Source organism: Solea solea, chromosome 3, assembly GCF_958295425.1.
Source record: "Solea solea chromosome 3, fSolSol10.1, whole genome shotgun sequence".
Taxonomy (NCBI): Eukaryota; Metazoa; Chordata; class Actinopteri; order Pleuronectiformes; family Soleidae; genus Solea; species Solea solea.
This window is the reverse complement of record NC_081136.1, coordinates 16,010,492-16,032,465: the sequence shown is the minus strand read 5'-3', so window position 1 is coordinate 16,032,465 and position 21,974 is coordinate 16,010,492. Positions and strand designations below refer to the sequence as shown.

At 39.3% G+C, this 21,974-nt stretch overlaps 1 protein-coding gene across 4 annotated transcripts in view; it reads left to right on the top strand.

Moving 5' to 3' along the window:
- Positions 1-21,974, top strand: part of kcnip4a (potassium voltage-gated channel interacting protein 4a) — a 123,835-nt gene that overhangs the window by 21,882 nt on the left and 79,979 nt on the right. The window lies entirely within an intron of this gene.

The following is a 21,974-nucleotide window of genomic DNA, read 5'->3' as shown; positions in this document are numbered from 1 at the left end:
TGTTTATTTGCGGATTCCTCATCCGTATTGTCGTCATCTGACATTTGGGAGAACTTCAGAATAGGCCCCATCCTGCCCTATGATGGTGATTATGATGGCATTTACTATTCGCTGTTATTACTCACACTCTTTCACACTCAAACACAATGGTTAATTTGAGCATATTAGCACTGTGGTGAAGCACAATTCCATCGAGTAAAAAATAACTTGGAGAATACAAGCAATTAATAGTTGTATACACTGAAATTATTTAATTATTTATTATTTAGTGAAAACTGATGTGAATGGTGGAGGGTTTAGTGTAAAAGCAAAAGCTTCTGTTTGGTTTCGAACTCAATGCCAAAAGGAAATTTAATAACCTGAAGGAGGCATTCTGCCCAATTTCATTGACCTTGTGGTGTTTTTTTTTTTTTATGACGCAGCTGCCAGCAGCTTGGACATTCAAGCCAAGCAATCATTCATTTGTTTTGTTTTGTTTTGTTTTGTTTTGTTTTGTTTTTTATTGTGCTTTTGGTTCTGTTTTTTAATTAAACATAACCACCTTCCTTTTTTTGGGTTGAAAAATGACATTAAAATGGAAGTATTTAATAGATGAGGTCAAATGTTGCTCTGTATTAAAGAATCTACATTATTACTACTCTTGATTGATTCAGACTTAACTGCTATGTGTTTGCCCCCAGTGTGATAGCACCACAGCCACCATGGTGTGCAATCCTAACACACATATTCTTCAGAGAGTCCTGTGCTGTGATCTACAAACATGATTTTAAGTCTATAACCTGATGTTGGGTTATTGTTTTTTTTAAAGGTAATCACAAATTGGCCTTTATCTTCAGGCCAAAAGTGTGTCCTCAGTAAACCAACTTACTCTCTATTCAAATCTTTTTTCCCCACTTGGTCAAGAGTGCAGGCCTCTGTGGATCGGAGGTGGAAATGAGTAAGGCAATGATGGATTACAGGGGAAGTTGAGGCAGCGAGGCAGCATTGCAGCCTCTCACTTCAGAGGAGAGGAGGGGATTGGAATAGCGATTGCCAAGGGACTGGCAGCTGGCTGAGATGCCGACATGCCCTACTGTTGTCTCTTGCTTGATTCATATGTTGTTAAAATGGCTGAGAGGGAAATAATCCAACTGAGATAGTTTCCTTGACATCGTTCTTATTTATTGCACTTGTGAGGACTGGTGACAAATACTACTTGCTGTTTACACCTCATGAACTCGGAGATGATGAATGAAATTGTAGAAATGCAGTTGCCATTATGTTTCAGATTTTTCTTTCTCTCTGTGATAGCTAAGTTGTGCGAAATGTATCACCACCAAAACCTAATAATTACATCCTTGGCTGCCGAATTATGTCACAAATGGACTATAACCCCATAACATTACATAATATATAACATACACTATATATGTTATGTAAAATATGATAATATACCTGAGGTAACAAGAAACTGCAATCAGGGAGCTTGTATCCAAATTGATTAATTGTTGCTGCCCTACTTAACAGCACAGAAGGTTTAGCGGCTAGTCTCTCCCTAACAGTTCTTCAAATAACACCACATGATTGAAGAAGCTTTCTCCATTATGTCACACAACACTGACCCTAGCGTTCTCTTTCTCAGACTTGGCCTAAACCCACACCCCTTTGTTTATTAAACAGGGATTAGCGTCTAACAGCCAGGGATTAGTCGGAGAATGGGCAACCTAGCAAAAGCACCTTAAAAGAAGCCTGTTGACAAGACAATAACACTCAATCCTCCATCCTGTTAATTGGATACAGTGAACTGAGACGCCGGGTGGGGTGATTCCCCCCACGTGACCGTGTGGTGGTCATTGCTGTAACCAAGCTGGGTCCCTTTGTCGACGCTGTAGCAGGAACTCATTCTACACACCATTAAAGATGCAGTTGTTGTCGCATGCATGTGTTTTGTTTTTGTTTTTTTTGTCGGGGTCTGTTTCTGAGTGCAGGCCATATGTGAGCCTGTGACCTGCTTTAGTCCTGAAACCATTAGTGGAGTCATTAATCATTTAATCAGGAGGAAATTGACAAACTAGATTCAAATGGCACATGTTTCGAGAAACAAAATATCATAGTATAGTATAGTATCATGTTTTTTTTAAATTAATTTAGATGAAGCTATTGATATTGTTGGTCTATAAAATTAGGTAGGCTTTAGGGTTTCTGTTAGCAAAAGTATAAAAATATATTTTCTGCGGTTGGTAAGTATCCATTTAGTTGCTGTTCTTGATGTTTTGATCATCCAGTTTAATGACCCATAGGCAAACTCCATGTGCTGATCATGCTCATGTATGTCTGAGACCTCCAGAACATCCACTGAGAACACATCCATACGTTTTCAGTTGAAAATAATCTCCATCCTTATCAAAAGTAGTTGGCCTCTGTAATAACACACCTAAAAACATACATCACATGTCCATCCAAGCCGATTCTTCCCTCTTCAAGCATTTGCTTGGATTCAGAAAGCACTAGAAACAACAGTAAGGATTTCTGTTTTAATATAAATGAACTATAATGGAGTTTTCCATTCACATTAGACCTATGAGTTGTGGCCAATAAAAAATGATCAGGAAGTGAATGCAACAGTGTCTTCTGTTCGTCCAGACTAAATTTATTGAAAAACATTTCACACTACTAATTAATTAATTGTTCAGCCCTAGACAGCAGGTTTATCCAGGGTAGATGTTATGCTACCAAACACATTCATTGAATTGTCCTGCTATAACTTGAAAAATAATAATTTGTTGCCATCTGCCAATCATCTCCTTTTCAGTACCACGGACAGTGCAGCTCAAGCGTTGACATATGCAAATGACCTAAACTGATTCTGGCAAAGTGTGTCTCTGACACACTAAACCAGCCGCAGTAATCTGTCTACTGCAGCCTCCTGTCTTTTTGATCTATTGCAGAATTTAATCCATTGCAGTATTTTAGTATAGAAATAAAAAGTACATTTTGACAAAAGGTATTTGCCTCCAAAAAAAGAAAATAAATTCAGATAAGTGCCTTTCTTCTCAGTTTAATGGAGCAGGACACACATTAGATGTTAATGCTCCTCAGCTTAGTCACAGACTCCCGAGGTTAAACCAAGAGAAGTTATGAAGCTGTGAACGTAATTAATCATCACCTGCTCGCACTTAACCTCGCTCCCCTCTTTTCTTCACATGTCCTCCTTTCTCTTTGTCACTGTTGGTGCTACAGTTGTTTCCTGTAACCTACTTCAGTCAAGTGTTTGTATTGCAGCAGCAGCCTGGGCCCACTATAAATAGCCCCACCCCCTGATACTCGGTACAATGAAGCCTTTTGGCTGCTGCAGGGCAAAGATGACTTTGCCGCGTCTCTGTCAGTCTGCTTTAACACACCTGCCCGTGTTACGGTCTCGTTTATCTCCCATGCCTGTTTATCAGGCAGAGTCTGAGCAGTAAGGCAGAGGCTCACTGCCAGGCCTGAGATGAAAAACCGTATGAGTTATTTAATTTTTTATCCAGTGATGGCATCTAACAAGGGTGTGATGTATTTAATGTTTGACTTGACAGATAAGTGTCTCAGGTCAACTGTAATTAGGTAATATGGGATATTTATGGCAGAACTCCTTGTTCTCCCGGACATTAAAACATTTCCAGCAGACAACTGTCTGTGTTTCAAGCCACATCACTTTGAGTTTGTTTCTTCCAGCTTCTCCCTTTAGGGGTCGCCACAGCGTTCATCTGCGTCCATCTAGCCGTGTCTCTTGCATCCTCTTCTGTTACACTAACTGTCCTCATTCACACTGCTCTGTGGTCTTCATCTTTCGTCCTTTCGTCCTTCCATCCTTTGGTCCATTATAACCACTATCCCTACTCTGCACGTGAAGAAACCATCTCAACCTTGTCTCTTACTTAATTTGCAAACCATTCAACCTGAGCTGTCCCTTTCTAATCCTGTCTATACTGGTCACCCCCAACAAAAAAACTCAAGAAGCTGAGCAATGCATCCTGACATCCGGTGTCTGCCCAAGACCGCTGGCGAAATAGATTGAAACTGCTTCATTCAGTGTTTTTTCACTTGCCCTCTGTTCATGATTTAGACTTTTCTTATTCTTTGGCTTTGGCTTACTTTTCTTATTCTTACTTTTCTTATTCTTTGGCTTTGAACGTGCCTTAACTGGAACATATGGGGAATATACATGTTATGTTCACTGCGGAAGGAACAGCTGTTTGAAATCGACCAAAGTCATGCGTTTACCATAAGCGCCAGAAAGTCAAACTCGGAAAGCAATGTCATCATGCAGTGTTGACAGCTGGTGTTGTGAAACTCTAAATGCCCATATCCCAACTTTTTATTGCTGATCTGATCATTATAAACCTGCTTTGACAGGCGGTGCTAAAGATCATTGTAAACACAATCCGCCACAAAACTTTACCTCGACTCCAATGCGGCACGCTGCCTCCACAGGCATGTCTGACGTCATGTCAGTGACAACTATAATACGAGGTGTCGGTATGGTCCCAGATGGCCGAGACAACCTGTCACTTTGAGAAGAGAGAGAAATGAGATTCAAGTCCTACTGGGAGCGCGTCTGTGACGCTGCGGTCCAACCGTGCACCTGTCTACTGATTGGGCCCAAATGACAGAAACTGCACTCACTGTTTCTCACTGTTATTGGCTTATGTCAGGAATGCACAATGAAGAAGTGTCATCAATTATCTGTGGACATGACACTTTCTGATTTAGATTTGCAGCCAGGTTACTGGAATAGTTGTGATGGTTAAATGTGAACGACGTTCTGTTCAGCTGTTATTTAGCTGTCCTGATATCAGGGTAGTTGTCAGCGAACTTTATAGCTTCTGCTTTTTCAGTGACATTTTTAATGGTTTTGATGCAGTTGATGAAGACTACGGTTAAAAATGCATCTTGTTTGCTTGTGGGGATGCCAACTTCTTGATGATGAAATGAGCAGTAATTGCACTGTAGAACAAACTATTAGGACTTAAGATTATGATTTGTTGCACTATTGATTTGTTTTGGTACAAAGTGATGCGTATGCAATTGTGTGTTGTTTTTTCCAGCTCTTATTTTGTATTCTCATCACATGTATTGCTCTGTCTGAATCAAATGATTATTGTAATTATGGGAGCTTTGTAACCATATTTGAAAGGCAAATCATTTGAATTGATAAAGCTTTAGCAAAACTCAACATACTAAGCAGGATAAAATAAAATGCAAGTTATTCTTATCTGAAAGAGCAGACTTTTTAAGTCAGAAATATCATGAAGATAAAAGATCTGACTTTGTGTGGCTTTGAGGAAATCATTTGGAAACTGACCAGGTATTTCCTGTTGATGTGCATGTGATGCCAATATCCTACAGCTGAGCCTGTGAGACAACTTGAGTGAACAGATTAGAAACTGAGGAAGTGAGAGAAGGCTTTGAAGCCCAGCAGTGCAAACTCCTGCAGCCAAGAGGGGATGTCTGTGAGCAGAGACACAGTGGAAAGTGAAGACCAGTGAGAGACGCATTTTAGACAATGGCAATGATGAGAAAATGGGAGAGTAATTAGCAGGAGAAACAGTGGAAAAAATAGATAAAGGGTCATGCAGTGCAGAGAAATAGAGACAGACAGATGGTTGAAGGTGGAAACTCCGTCCATATTGCAGAGTAAGTTGTGCTTTACAGCTTGAAGCTGGCAGCCTGCGACAGAATGAAAAAGTTCCTCCTCTCAGAGCACAAGCTAAAATCTGTTTGAACAATCTGCTGCATCTGTTTTGATAAACCTGGATGCGTTACTCACTTAAACCATGAAAATAAGCCTTATGTTAGTTTTTACCAAAGCATTAAAAACATTGCTACGGTAATATGCGGTTGGAGTTTCTCTGGTCTCATTAAAAGTGTTCTTTTGAGATGTTTGTGCTTCTCAAAGGAGAGTGACAATACACTTGCACTCTAAAATAAAATACCTACTGTTTATGATCTGCATTACATGCTTAAATTACTGTTAGTAAAAATAGACACAAACAACAGTTATGACAGTGACAAGACAAACAGTGGCACAAATTACTCATTTAGAGCCATAATGGCAGCAACGACAAAATAATTCTTAAGTGTTGTGTACCTCAGCAGTCGGTATCTGCGGTCTGAAGGCAACAACCTGAATTCATCAGCCATCAGCCACAATGTTATTCAATGTAATAAATATGATATCAATGCAACAGCCTTTAAAACCAGGAAAGTCATCACGGACACTTTATGAAAATATCTCATATCACAATATAATATCAATATATGAACCCTCTAATACAGCATTACTGTCAGTCACTTTTGGACATATGGAAGCCCGAAGTTGTTTTTTTTGATCATAAAATATAAGACATTATTTAATTATATCAACAATTTTAATTGAATTGAACAAGCTGTGTTGAATATCTGTGAAATAATTTAAAAAAAATGTTCAAACTCAATTAAGCATTTATTAAGTTCGTTTTTATTTCTGTTAAAATTGTAACAATATTGTATTTTTGAATAAGTTACTATTGTCATGCAGGAAAGAGATTTGATTTATTTTTTTCAAGGAGCATTTTTATTTCAGTGACCACTGACATTTGGCATGTGGCTTAAACTTATAATGGACTGTTTGTTTATTTTTTAAAGAGTTTGCCTCTGGAAAACATTTTATCTAATATGTTATAATGCTTTGGGGGAAACTCCAATTACATCACAGAAAAAATATTGAGATATATATCGAGTATCGCCATTCAGCTAAAAAATATCGAGATATGACTTTTAGTCCATATCGCCCAGACCTACTTCACACACAATATAACCGCAAAATGCTCTTGAATGGGTAAGTTTTCAGTGTTTTCTTTGAATGAACACTGACGACAACAGAAACTAAGGTCAACGTCATTAGTGGAAGTTTTGGTTAAATTATTAAAAAGAAAATTCAAAGGGAAAGCCCTCACCTGGATATGCAATGTACCTTTTATTCAAAAATAACAATTGATTACTTTCCGTTAAGCCTCTGAGAATTATTTTGGAAGAAGGCTCACTTTGTTATCTTTATGTCATAGCGATGACCCCTTTCATGCTGTGCAGCAGGAAATTGTTGTCTTATTAGCCCCTTGGTAGCACAGATCCAATCTAGATCATTCCTTTTAAGTGACACTTCTAGGTTTTTCTCAGTTTCACAGAAGACTGGAAATGTCTCACTCGTGCAGCAACACATTAAGGGCAACCTCTATATTTGCTGCTCGGCTAATGGCACCAGTCCCATTTGTTCTCGGTTGGGGTGGAAGGATCAGGGGTATCATTGCTCCCAATGGAGGAGGCCTGTCCTTCTTAAGCAACTGCTTCAGTTTGTGCGTGTCGGTCCATCGGCAGATGTGCACCCTGCAGGAATTGGGTCAACAAACCACCCCAAGCCCTCCTGCAAGACACCAAATAAAATGAGGTCATGGAAAAGAGAAGGCCCTCAGCTGGCCTGCAGAGCTTTTTAGCCTGGCACGATATATGCTTTGTTATGACAGCTGACTCCATCTTAACACTAACAGAGTCACTCGATAGAATAAATTGTCTGCACGCGTTCTTGCTGTGCGTTTGTTTGACATTTTGGAACCTGCTATTTTGGAGTACTATTGCTAGTTCATTGCCGTCAGACTGTAAGTGTACAGGCCAGAATTGGTGCACAATGTTGCTGCATCTTTGTTTTTATTATAGCCTATTAGAGAGAGCAATACCACAGTTACCCTTTTAATAACATTTGGTGTGATGTCCATATATACATATTCATGCAAACAGCATTGAGTAATTTGCGGTTGTTTCTAATTTGACCTCGACTATATCCTAAGAACCACTGCTGGAGGGAATGGCACCTTTTTTTTGTGAAACACAGGACATTAGCCCACCACATAATCCCCATGTGATGCACTTCCTGGTACCACTTGGAGTACTTACTGGCACTCCACTTCCACTGATGAATTTCAAACTTGATGGCCTTCCAGTAATTACTGTCCTAATGATCGTTTGTACTGCATGATGGTGGGTGTAATTTGCCCATTCCCATGGCAGCGACTAAGTTGTTTTATTTTTCTCATCTCTGAGGCAGCCATTTGGTAAATGGGTTTTTGCACAGGAGAACAGTGTTGTGCCCCCAGTGTAAAAGGATTCAAATGAAACCATGTGTGGCTGCAAAATTGGAGAATTAAGCGTTTGTTTTGTAGATGAGCATGTCATATTGTAACTGCAACATATTTCCCTGCCACATCCCAGGTCTTAATTCCATAAGACGTACTGATTAGCCTGGATATTTTCTGTTGTGCAACAATTAGGTTAACATTTTCAGTGAAAATACTTACTATCCAATAAACTTTGAGTTTGCATAAAGTTTCCATGTTTAGTCTTCGTGAACCATCGTCCTTCTCATTCACATCTATCTTGATTGATCCCATCTGATGCGGACACCTCTGAGTGCCGGAATCTCCCCTCCCTGCTCTGTATACAAATGGCCACATTTAATTTCTGTTTGCAAAGACAAAATGTTGTTGGAGCTGGTCTGACTATACAGATGGGTCCATTGCCAATGTGTTGTTGTGTGTCTGCGTGAAAGAGGGAGCCAGAAAGGTCTGATTAAATCGATACAGTGAAGTACCACTATAAAATAGATTTTACTCATTTGGGGGAAAAAAAGGAAAGGAATGGAGAAGAAAGTAGAAAATCAATGTGTGGTTGTCTGTTAATGCTGAGGTGATGCCCAGAAATAAAGCAATGTACTTTATGGGCACCGAGAAGTGTAAAAAGTCCAGCACCACACCTGTATTTTTGTTAAATTGTAGCACCGTAGCAGGACAGAAGACGTCAGCTCAGGATATATATCATTCACATTGCATTATTTATGTGACTGCCTGTGTTTGTGGTCTGAGAAACTAGGTCTCAAAAGCACCCTCAATGTATCTTGGGTGTGATTGCACCTTTTATTTATAGCTGTTTACTTGTACCAGCTCTGAAAAAGACCAATGGCTACAATATTTGTTGGATTTACTTTTATCTTATAGAGCAGTATTTCGATAATATCTTGTCAGCGTAATGTAAATCAAGTGATCTTTGAGAGAACTAGACTTCTCCACCTCTGCTCTCAACTGTTCCTGGTTTTGGGGGGAAATATGGCCCTGTCACGGTTGTAATTTTCGTGTGATTTCTGCCTGCCTCAGCTTTAATGTCCCCCACAGGATTTTCAGGTTTTCAACCAGAACCAATATCAGTCAAGATTTCAATTACATTCTAGGGTAGTACTTCTATACTACTATCACAAATACAAGCATGTTAACTTGTTACCTCAGTAACCCAGGCTTGCCTAATTTACCATAATTCCCAACATTGTTGTTTATTTGTTGTAATTAGTTTGTTGGATTGTATTTAGTGTATTTTTATTTCTTATGCAGCGATTCAAAGTGATATACCTTTAAAACTGAGTGTGCAAGCAGCATAATTGTTGTTCAGATTTATTTATTTGAAAGATTGGTCTGTTGTGGTTGAGAACTGGATGGTCAGTATGTTTTGCAGCGTTGTTGTGGCTCCACTGCTTTGTCAGTGCTCTGTCACTGGTTACAGCGTCTGCATAGTCCATAACGATGGCATTTAGTGGACCTTTGCGGTTTAGCTCTGAATCATGAAATAAAAAAATAGACGTGCAGCAGTAAACTCAGTTTCCTGTCTCGTATTTTTCCATCCCCTCCATCAAAGCTCAGGGATACTTCGGCCACATTATTAGTGAGCCAACAAAAGGTGGCCTTGGCGAATTTGCTCCAACACACTATAGCCCTTATCAATGATTTAGTGCTTCAGGGTTTAATGTTCACCCTCCATCCAGATGCCCAGGCCATCCTTCAGGTTTAGCGATTTCTGGTTTTGTGGTGGAAAAAGTCAGACTTCAAGGACTTTACAAGGGGAAATAAAAGTCAAATAAAATGGGGACAGCATTTTCCTGGCTGTGCCATAGCTAATGTAAATCTTGTGTATGTACAGCGGTCTCTCCTGGCTTTCATCATCTTGTTAACAAGGTCTCTACCCCTTCATTTGCTCTGCATTGCCTCACATTCACTGCTCCTCTGAGATTGAAAGAAGGACGATTGGCTCTTTCTCAAAGAGATTTGCATAACTAATGCCCTGGTGATTACCATATATACAACTGGAGTTGTCATTATTTTTGAATTTATCAAAGCAGCAGTATTTAAAACAAGCATTTTGAAATCTTTAGAGAAGGAGAGGTTTCTGGTTTTTTTTTTGAGAAAAATGTGATTTGTGCGGCTTACTCAATACAGTGTAAGCTGATCTGTGAGCTGAGTGCCTGCATATCAAGATCGATGCCCTGGAAAATCTGTGGTTTTATTCACAGCCAAGATTTGCATGTAATTCTGCTGTATTACAACAATATTTTTAGCATTTCCCAAGCTGGAGATGAAAATATGGAGACCAAGCCTCACTGTGTCCTCACAGCTCAGTGCAGTACTGTGTCAAAGTACGGTAACTCTCAAATACAGTCCAGATATGCCAATTGTACTAGCTTACCATAATTTCCGAAAGTGTTGCGAGCTTACCATGGTTTCAACAATATTTCTAGTTGCTTTATAACCATTCTTGATGTTTGTGTGTTAAAATAAAATTGTAGTTTTCAGTGACCTGAAGAAGACCTGGCTTTTGTAAAAGGGAAAGTGTTATGGCCTTGTGCAGAGTATAGTGAGAAAATAAAATGACTGATGGTGTGAGGTATTACCTTTCTATTCAATAGTGGACCCAATTTCAAACAGGAGCAGCCGTCTATATTCTAAACCATGAGTTAAATGGCACATACATTTCCCTGGTGACACACTCTGCCCTTCTTTTTCAGAAAATAATTTGAGATCCATGATGTCGGTGTGCTACCATATTTAAAAACCTGGCTGACCCAAGGAAATATATATGGGACTGACACTTCCTAGATCATTATTGTGTTTTCCCCCCCCTCAGTTAAAATGAATGCTGACTGAATACTCAATCAAACTGAGTGATGAGGCTGAGGTAGAGAGAGAATGAGGTTCATTACTGTCTGTGTGGATGATGGCTTCATTGGTATATTGTGATTTCCTCCTCCTTTCCTTCATTCCTTCCTTCCTCATTTTTCATTCCCTCATGCTTTCACCACCCTTCAGTGTCAGACATATGATCAACTCAGATGAAAATGGCACAATATAGTTAACTGTGGTCCTAAAATCTAAGAGAGCCAAATCAACCAAACGGAACATTAGACTATAGAAGTTGCCTTTCATCTACATGGATCTTGTCAGCTGCTGTTCCCAACTCTTCAATACAGGAGTCATGGTGAACTGAGTGTTCTAGCTGGCTACTTTCCTCACCGACTGTAAAGCCTTATTCTCTTCGGTGTTTTTACTGTATTTGGAAACTGAAAAATAACCCCCTGTAATGGTCAAGGTCAAGGTATCTTTATTGTCCCAAAGCAGGGAAAATAGGTTTGCAGCCAGGAATATGCACACACGGAGACATTCAGACATAATACACAAATAGACAACAACAGATAACATCATGGGCAGATTAAAAGAACCAACTGTAAAGATAAAATATGATTAAACAATAAAATATATAAATAAATGCAGGTGAGACAGGCATGTTCTGTGTAATAACAAAGGCAAACAGTTGGGGATTAATCTGTTGGTTATTTATTGATTGATTAATTTTCCCCCCCAATAAATGTCTGAGAATACTGGGAATGCCTACTGTGTTGCTGCATAATTAATGGTGACATTAAACTTGACTGCTGATCTGGAAATATTTATGTTGATAAAGAAATGCATCAAATCTAAAGATTTGGCATTTAAACAGCACGTAAAGTAAAAAACTACTCCTACTGGCATTGCATGGATAATTGTAATCTTCTCTTTCTGTGTTCTGCCCACCAACTATGTTGTATAATGTGGTTCATGGTGGTTGTATTTCAATATGGCTCCACTATTGGAAGTAGATCATATAACAAAAAGTGATTGCATAAACACATACTTCTTACAGAAACTGATCAAGACCTTAATAAGGCTTTGCCATATGTGTCAACAAGACATATCCATCAGGCCCTGTTCAAAATCTGTGATGTGATGTTCGAATTATGTTCTTAGCCTGTTTATCCACAGCAGTGCTTAAACGCTGCATTGGATTGTGTGTTTTTTTAATGGCAATTTAAAGAACAAAACATCTCTGCGAGGCTGTTTACGCCACCTTAGATTGTGGTTTAAAATCTGATAAACTGGCAATCTGATTTGTGCTCTTGGAGGAACGGTTCCCTCCTGCACTTAATTTGTCATGATCCCATTGTGACGGTCTACATAGTATACACTGTGCCAGTGAGTAAACATGAAGGGTGATGTGCTGAGGAGACATAATGAGGTGCTGGACCTGCTGGAGAGCGAAATAGAGGGGTGTTTCAAGCTTATTTCAAAGCAGGTATAATAACTGCTCCGTGTTTTAAAGCATATCAGAAGAAATGGCTTAACAGGATCACAGGTGAATGTGGCTCAACAATTCATGATCAGGAGCAACATAAGGATTGTATATCATACTAAAATGTGGATTTTAGTATGATATACACAGGGCACACTAAAATCCTACTAGAATGATGCAAGACCTAATGCCCCATGAAAAAGAGCTGCAAGTCACTTTTACCATTTCAGGGCTGAAGTTTCTCTGAAAGTAAGACTTTTCCATTTCAGGACTGCCTTTCAGCTCCATACCGAGTGAGTCACCGTTATCAGAGTCTTCTTTGAGAGACCTCATCGACCCAAATCGCCTCCGCCAGATACCTGAGTAGATTAAACATTACCCGTATTGGAGGAGTAGTGATAGAGATATAAAGTACTTTGTTGTTGTCAACAGAAAGAAAGATAGCATTTTAGTCTTTACTGTCCTGTTGTATCCCATCAGCAGATCTGTAATGAAGGGGGATTCCATCAGTTTTCTGTTAATGACCTGTTCAACAGAGCCTCTGCCTCATACTGACGCACGGTAATGAATATCAGTGAAGACTGAATGCAGCCGCCATCTTGATAAGCATTTACCTCAAATTCAAAGCTGCCATATGTTCAGCTTGAATGGAGAATGTATACACACTCTGTGGTGCAGTGGCCTATAAAGTGCATACAAAGAAGAAAGATGGATTTTAATGTGAAGAGGCGTCCAACATGCCTTTCTGCAGAATCCTAAGGGAGCAGTTGCGCCAACATTAGTGCACTGATGTCACAAGCAATTAATTGCTGCTCTCAGATATCCAGTCACCTCTTATCTGCTGTGACACTCTGCATTGTCACCGTTACCACTAACCTCTATTATCACCATGTATAGGAAACGGATTTCACCAGTATTTTTAACATGTTTGAAAGTGATGCATACAACTTTAAGTAGATGTACATTTCTCCCTTTTGGGGTCACCAAAGCGAATCATCTGCCTCCATCCTGACCTATCCCTTGTGTCCCGTTCTGTTCCGCCAACTGTCCTCATGTCCTCCTTCACAACATTCATGAACCATTTTATGTGGTCTTCCTCTTCCTCCTGCCTGCCGACTCCGTTTATAACATCCTTTGTCCAATATAATCACTATCCCTCATCTGCAAGTGACCAAACCAACCTGAGCTGGTCCTGGAATGTAGTAATTTCTAATCCTGTCCAACCTGGTCTCTCCCATTGTAAATCTCAGCATCTCCACCTCCTGTCTTTCAAACAGTATAATTGTCTCCAAAACATACATCATAGCAGGTCTGGCGACCGTCTTGTAGACCTTCCCTTTCACTTTTGCTGCTATCCTTTTGTCACACGCCTCTCTGGTGCACTGTCCATTTGGATATTTGACCCCAGGTATTTACACTCATCCACTTTCGCTACCTCTACATTGAAATACAGGTATTCCGTCTTCATCTCACCAACTCTCATTATCTACTCTCCAGTGCACATCCACCTCTCAGGCTCTCTTCCACTTGTCTCCTACTCTCACTACAGATTACAATATCATCCGCAAAAAAACATAGTCCATGGAGACTCCGGTCTGACCCCAACTGTCAACCTGTCCATCACCATTGCAAACGAGACGGGGCTCAGAGCTGATAATCCCGCCTTCACCTTGAACCTGAATCTGTCACTCCAGCTGCTCACCTCACCATGTTATGCTATGGTATCTTTACTTAAATATTGTAAATGAGTAATTTACGATCCATTTCTTTGAATTCACAGGGAATTCATGGATTGCCTCAAGGTTTCACCGATAATAATTTAGATTTAATGATCTCTAATTCATGTTGAATCAAGTATTGATATTTACTGCCGAAGACAGTACAGTATAAGAATATAACTTATATTAGAGAAAACAATTGTGATTAATCAGAAACAGACGATTTGAACAGTAACATTTTATGATTAACAGCCCAAACCACATGGATATCATGTCTGTTTGCGAGGACAAAATTATTTTTTATTCATTATTTTTAATTAATGGTACAGTTGGGAGGATCTGAGTGAATTAAACTGTACTCATGCTGCTATTAGATGTAATAAGATTAATGATTTGGCCCGGAGAAATGTAAAAATACTAGGGCAGTCAATACACAATCAGTCAAGACACTATCGGTTCCTAGATGTCGAGGAATTCCTCTGTGCTGGTCTTAGCAATTAATTGCACATCTGTTTTTTGACAGTCAAGGAAAAGGATCGCAACTTCCAGTTTCCTAAAATGAAACCTTCCACCCAACAATCCCTCTCCTCCTCCTCTCTCCATATTCAGCTGTTCTCTCGCTTCTCTCCTCTCTGACTGACTGTGGGCAAGTGAATACTCCACGTGGATAATTTCCAGCTTTCATATCAGAGGTCAGCGTGCACCAGAAGTAAATAAACTTGCGTTAACTGCGTTAAATAATTTTATCACGGTCATCTCTGCTCTATTAATTGCAAAGTTTAATGCGTGAACTTTGACAGCCTTTGACTCATGACCCAGATCACTCTGGACTCTGATCAGGTCTCGGATGCAGATTCATCATTCAAATATAAGCATGTTAATACTGTCCCTTTCCACCAGAGAGAAGACGAGCTGTTATCGCTCAGTTATTGGTCAGCAAGGAGGAATGATCATCTATCTCGAGTCATTGATTGTTTGTTGGTGCTCATATTGATTGAAACCCCGAAAGGCTACAATAACAACCACTTTGCATTGATGCGAGTTCAGCCTTTACATTAACTCCCCGAGTGTGATCTTCATCAGCGGAGGACGATCCTGTTTTTCGCGAGGCTGTTTATAATTGCTAAGGTCTTAGACCTCCTCAAATGTTGCTGTGGGTTTTTCCCTCTAAATATAATTAATAAATAGGTTAACCTTTTCCCTAATGACAGCATCTGTGTGCTTTATATCTTTAGAAAGGTTACTACAGCAGCAGTCGCGCTTGATCACTTTAGTGTTTCCTGCATTTCCTGAGGCAATGCTCTTTGTTTTGTTCTCTACCAGTTGCCCAGTCAAGACTCAAAGAAATATAGTTTGACGGTTGACAAGGCTGCAGTGTTTAGGCATGCGTTTTACATGTATGTTCAGAAGCGAGTGGGGCACTGCTATGCTTGTCAAATATTAATATTTTAATTGAAAGGAAATTGCTGGTCCATATTACAGAAATAAGGATAATGAAATGGAGGTAACTGGCTGAAGAAGTTGATGGTGCCCATAAAGGCAGAGAGTGGGGACAGAATTCTACATTTAAACTTTCTAGAGACATCTTGTATTCTCCAGTTAAAAACAAAAGGTTGTTGTACTTTATACAGTATATCCTTTTATTTACAAAAGGCTGCAATTTAAAAGTTAATTTGATCGTTTTATGTTCTCAATCACTGAATATGCACACAAATAAATTGTAGCACAAAATGGTTTTTACGTGATAAAATACTAATATAATATAAAATAATAAAATATTATTCGGGCATCAGCGTACGAGTAAATATATTGATGCCATCTCATGTGCTAATGCTCCATCTTGTTTGAAATCTATAACACGGTAGATTTTGAAGATTGAGTTTAAAATCATGTTGCAAACCAAATTGCAATCGCAATACATGCATATTTTACCCAGATTGCTCAGCCCTACTGACAATACAGTTTTATTTTTACTGGGTCCATCCGGACATATTGAAAGTCATTACAATGCAGTCATTTAAGGAGAAGTGTTCAAATATGTGTTTAATTACATCTTGCGCAAATGGATCCGGGTTTTCACTGCCATAAATGTTAGAACACGTTGACTACATTTTTCTTTCTTTTTTTTTTTGCAATATTTTTAGTGATAAATGTTTGATATTGACTGCCTGCCACTGCTGCGACAATGTCCCATTCCATTGTCATTGTGCATGTTCGCCAGTGATGCATCTTATTACCGCCACCTTTCTGAGACTCAATAAAATTGCGTATTCAGTAAACAGTTCTGGGCAGAGAGCCTGGTCTTAACCGTTCAATGTGAAATTAAATGCATTGCCACGAATCTACAGTATATTTACTGCTTCCAGTTATTTCTCTTGAAACCAACTGCAGTGGAAATGATAATGCAGGAGGTCTCTGAGGATTTATTGCAGTATAAACCCATAAACACCACTGATACTGCAGTTATAATGTCCTCTGCAGGTTTCTGTGCAGTCAGCAGTGTTGTAGTGTTGGTGACACAAGTGGATGAGCTTTTGTTTTATTGTATCTTATTTAGTAAAGGATGGTACTTGATTGCTTAGCAAGCGCTCATCTGCATTTGTGGAACTGTGGTCATGTCAGTGTTTCTTTTGCTGCAAACTGTGAAATTGCCTGCATGTTTACATTCATCCATGAAACACCATCTGCAGATATTTCTCATAATCTAAAGCACTCTTTCTCAAAGTACTTGGACTTACTCCATGGGGTACGTGAGAAAGAAACTTGTTGAATAAAGCGTCCAAGCAAAACCCCCTATGCATAATTATTTAATAAATCATTTTATACAATTTAAATGGCAGTTCATAAACTGAATGCTTTGATCCAGCTTGACACATGTCAATTATTTGCTGTCGTGATGTCAACAATGGAGTCGCGCTAGAAGCGTCGCAGCAGTAATGCGGCTGACGCAGAGAAACGGGGGAGGACGGCGAAACTAGAGCGGTCAAAATTCCCACTGAATGGGATTGACATCGACAAATTACAACCCACTCAAGGCATTGTGTCCTTTTTTAAATATTTTGAGTATCACTTTACACTGATTATCATTTTTATATGCTCATATCTTGCTGTGCATTTATGTGAATTGTTTTTGTTATTTGTATTTGTTAATTGTTCATGAGAGATAAATGCACAGCAGTGTTTTGTAGTTTTTTTTTTAATAATTTTGACACTGAAGGCACTGCACTGTGTTTTGCCTCCCCCCCCCAACCAAAAGTGCTTTGCACTAGTTAGCGGGTACTTGGCTGAACAAAAATTTCACAAGGGGTACATTACTGAAAAAAGAAGCAGCACTGATCTAAAGTATGTCCATGTAGTAAGCATCTGAATTTAAGCCCACGCTCTGTGAAATGAAATTGTTGAATACGTTCTAGATCATTGGACAGACAAAACAATACATTTTAAAACATCATCTTTTGTCTCAGGAAATGCTAATGCATATTTTTATTAGTTTTTTCTGATATAAGGTAAATTTAACAGGGTATTAAACCGCGCTGTGGTGTATACACTCACAGCTACAATATGGACTGTTTTGGCTAATCTACATTTCTTGGTCTCTTTTAGTTTCAAATTCAGTATTTTAACTGTAAATTACTGTACATGTGTTCTGTTAGACTGTCTCAGTCCTTGCATATAAAGGATTGTAAGTCATTCCATGTGGCGAGATTTTAAATTTAGGAGAATAATCTGATTGGGAGTAAAAAAAAGTTTAATATTTGCACCAGCCAGATAAAGTAGAATGATGTTGCAGAGGTGATAAAGAAAACTCCACACATGAACATCCACTCTGTGTCAGACTTTGGTTAATTACTTTGACTCCTGTTGCCTTAGAGCTGCTCATTCTATGCTGATGGCATGTTGGCATTTGCTTTGTTTACCAAGAATCAGCAAAAAAACAGCTGTCAGTGCTGAACACTGCAGATATCGCTAATCTCTGTATGCTGTCCGTCAGCGATACATTCCGTTACCGGAAGACATTACAATCACAGCTTGTTTAATGACAGCCTGTAGATACTGCACCTGCTTTTTCATGATGTTTTCTTGTTTTTTTTTTAATCAGTGGTATAACAGCCTAATCATCTGCATTTATTTAAATGTTTCTCCCAAGCTCCAAATGGCGTTAAGTAATTTATATTAATGAGAAAGTAGAATCTGTGTCCTTCTATGCAAAACACTCAATAATTCATGGGTCACCAACAACCTACACAAAAGATGTGGATACAAACATTGTGCCTTATATTTATTCTTGACCAGCGCAGGCTGTTAGCTTTCTGCATCCTCTGGGGTATATACTTGACAATAAAACCCCCCAAAAAAGTTAAAAGTCTAAATAATTCAGATGCACCCTTTTAGTGTACATTGTACGAGCCTGAATTCAGGTGAGTAAGACTTTGAATGGCCATGTGAAGACATTGTGTCGTGATCAGCTTTTTCTCAAAATTTTCAAGCAGCCTGTGGTGAGTAGGTATAGAGCATTTATCCAGCGCAGTGAAGCACACTCCACTGCAGATGGGTACTTATGGATTGTGGCTCGGCGCTTGATGTTCAATTTAGTGGCCACTTTGCCCAAACCTCTGCTTTTTTGACCTGTCCTGATTGAGACACAGCACGAACTTTCACTTCAAAGATGGTTTTCCCATCTGTCTTGCCAGATGTGCTTTGTGTGTCACAGTTTGTGTCGAGATTTCTGTCTCGCAGCGTGTGTGTTTAACGGCGGACATTTTATGGCGGTTTAGCATGCATAAATCTCACAAAGGAAGCCTGAGGTTGTAAATTCTACCCCCTCATGCTTGTTGACAAGCTACTCTCTGCAATTCCCCAGCCAAACAAGCTGCTTTTACACAAAAGGGAAGGAAAAAGGCTCTTGGTGGTAATGTTGGCTCTCACCCACGGGCACCTGCAGTCAGTGTTTTTTAGATGGATCAATATATCTGTCATAGCCTTTTTCATGTAACTCCTGTTATTGCTGCAGGGTGCTACACAAAAAGCCATCAAAATCTGGAGACAAGGGTAAGTTTCGTTGGGATTATTTGGTAAAGGGAAATCCTAAGGGAAAATATGCCTACACCTTGAACTCTGCTTTGAAAAAAAGAATGATATAGCTGATAATTTGGTTTTTCTTTTTACAATACAAAGCACTTGAGGCAACCACTCTCTCTGTCCCTGTTCCCCTCAACTGAGCTTAGCTTTAAAAACTGACAATGTGAATATTATGTGGCACACATCCGTAATTTTAGCTGCCTCTCGACTGCAACAGAGAGGAAATAAGTTGACTCTTCATCAAGTAAACTTTACTGGTAGACTCAAGGGCACTTAAAAGCAGAGGGTCTGCATCAATGCAATGACTGACTGCTGCAATGCTCAGTGTCCACCTTTGTCTGTGCTGTAGAAGTAAACATTAATTTCACTGAGGGGGAATAATGTTTGAATAGCACCGCACAGGCTGCAAAAAGAGTGATATCATTAGGCTACTTTCACTCAGCATTTAGACTTACCGTGGACCTCCAATGGAAGAAATACCATGTTAATCAAGATTTAATCAATGTTCTTTTTCTTAAGTTTTTAGTTAATTTAAGTTTATCAATTAGTATATTTTATGGCAATAGCCAAATGTCAAAATGTTTGCATGTAGCCTTAACATTAACTTAACAATTAAGGGAAGACCATTTTGATATTTTGGTCAAAATGACATTTTGACCATTTTGACCAATGACATTGGGGGGCAGCATTGAATTGTGGGTTTGTTCTCTGGGGAGAGATTTATAAAAGCGGTAAGGAGTAGTCGTGATCCGTTAGTGACACATGCTAAAGCACAAGACTAGCACTTGCTAAGTAGTAGTAATGAATATTTCCTCTTGGGGGTCATCCCGTCATATTTGGTACAAATGTGGTTGCGTATTTGCCATGTGGTTTACGGTAGACATGCAGAAGTTATGCAGATGCATTATGTAATATATAATATATGTACACGCCTCAAATGTATAACATCAGTCTTTTGTTTTAGATTATTTTAAGGCAGAAATGTTGTATATTCTTTAATCTTTAAATCCAACACCTATTCTGATCATGAAGCACATCCCTTGTTTATGCAGGGTCATTCAGGGACAGCCTTGACTAAACAAACTGAACAGGAGCTACTTCTCTACCTTCATGCAAACCTGTGAAGAATATTGCATGACCCCTGTCTGTTCTCAGCTTGTACACAAGAAGTCACAAACCCTGCACTGACTGACTTCACCCTCCATGTTACTTTTTTTACTTTGACCATACTCATCAAGGTAAACATGACTCATGTCTGGAGATTTTCCTGACTGTATATGGACTTGGAATGTGGCGATTTGTTCCACACATCACACTTCACACTCACTGGTGGTTGGGGAAAAGCCTGTGAGTTACTTGTAGGACCAAAAAAAAAAAAAAAAAGCGCTAAGCCTGTTCGCGTAAGCACATTGTTTACCAGCAACACTGTGTACCCAGTGTTGTGGCCAGTGTCCGTTTGCCATTCGCTCAAGTGAGCAACAGGCCATCTGTTCGCCTCAGAAACAGTGAGGTGACAAACCTCATTTAACTTATTTTGTCATGGACACATGGATGAGTTTGCATTGTGTAACCACTCCCACATGCCTATATGGTAATTACAGAGACTTAAGGGGGGGCGGTTGTTTATCTGAAACATGAATAGAAGTGGAAACTATGGTCTAGGCGACAGGTGATGGAGTTGCACAGATGTTGAAATTAAACGTTCTCGAGGGGTCAGGGAATGGGTGGTGCTTCCAAAATGTTAGCTTTATACAAAGTCTGCCAGCTTGTACAAATGTACAAGATAGATAGATAGATCTGCATGAAATGACAAATATTACAAATTGCACTTAATTTGCAATATGCAAGGTTCACTATAATATACACTGTAATAGATTTAAAATGTGATAACATTACCACATGACACCACCAACACTTTAACTGCTTAAAAAATGACAAGGATGAGAAAGATATGAGTTGCGGATAACAAACAATCAAAAGTAATGGAATTGCAGTGTTTGTTTTTTGCTAATTGTGCGGTTTCTGATTGCCATTTTCATCTGAAAATGATTAATTGTTCAGCCCAACTGTGGGACTGCACATGTATTTTAGTTGTTTGTTGGTCTGCAGAGCTTCAGCATGTGGATATGGAGCACAAGACGCTTCAAGTTGTGAGGTTGGGCTATATTTCAGTAAATATGGACTATTTTAATGAAGCTATGTTTCATTAGCTAAACTGGGCTGCGCCACTTTATAATACATGTCCGGTGTGTTACTTTATTTTACTTTGAAACTAGGTTTCAACTAGAAAGGGGTCTGTGTCTTGTCCCCTTCCATTGTCTATGAAAGCAAGTAGTGTCTCAAAGGTACAGCTGCACCCCACAAGTACCTTTTGAAGTTATTCACCTTATTGAGACACAGTACTATTTCCTGTGCTGTTTTGACCTAGTAGATGTTTCTCATAATGCATCAAGTCCTTGAAATTGTTCTTTTTCATTCAAGCACACTTTTATTCCTGCCTTGGACAACATCCTCACTGCTACACACACACAGACACACACACACTCTTTCCTGTCAAGAGTGCGTGTGTGCATGTGTGTGAGTGTGTGTGCACAACACTCTGACAAGAACTCCAAGGTCAGAGTCTGCAGATACTCTACATAAACCAGGATTCACCAAAATAGACCTGTCTCTCTGTCAAGTGACCTGCACAATCTCAACCCT